Here is a 317-nt window from a genome sequence, read left to right as displayed (position 1 = left end):
GACAAGTGCATACTTCATCGCAAGTAGCTCCTTGTCATGAACTGGGTAGTTCTTCTCTACAGCTTTGAGCTGTTGAGATTCGAACGCGATCACCCGATCTCGCTTCTCGGCGTCTGCTTGCAGCAGTGCACAGCCGATGGCAAGGTCAGAAGCTTCACAGACGACGCTGAAAGAACGATCGGGATCTGGCAGTGCCAGTATTGGTGCATGCAGGAGGCTGTCTTTGACTCCGTCAAAAGCCTCCTGATGTTCGGTGTTCCGACACCATTCTACATCCTTTTAAGGAGATTGGATAATGGCTTGGCAATTTCTGCGAG

The sequence above is a fragment of the Plasmopara halstedii genome, assembly GCF_900000015.1.
Source record: "Plasmopara halstedii genome assembly, contig: Scaffold_110, whole genome shotgun sequence".
Lineage (NCBI taxonomy): Eukaryota > Oomycota > Peronosporomycetes > Peronosporales > Peronosporaceae > Plasmopara > Plasmopara halstedii.
Note: the sequence above shows the minus strand (reverse complement) of the source record.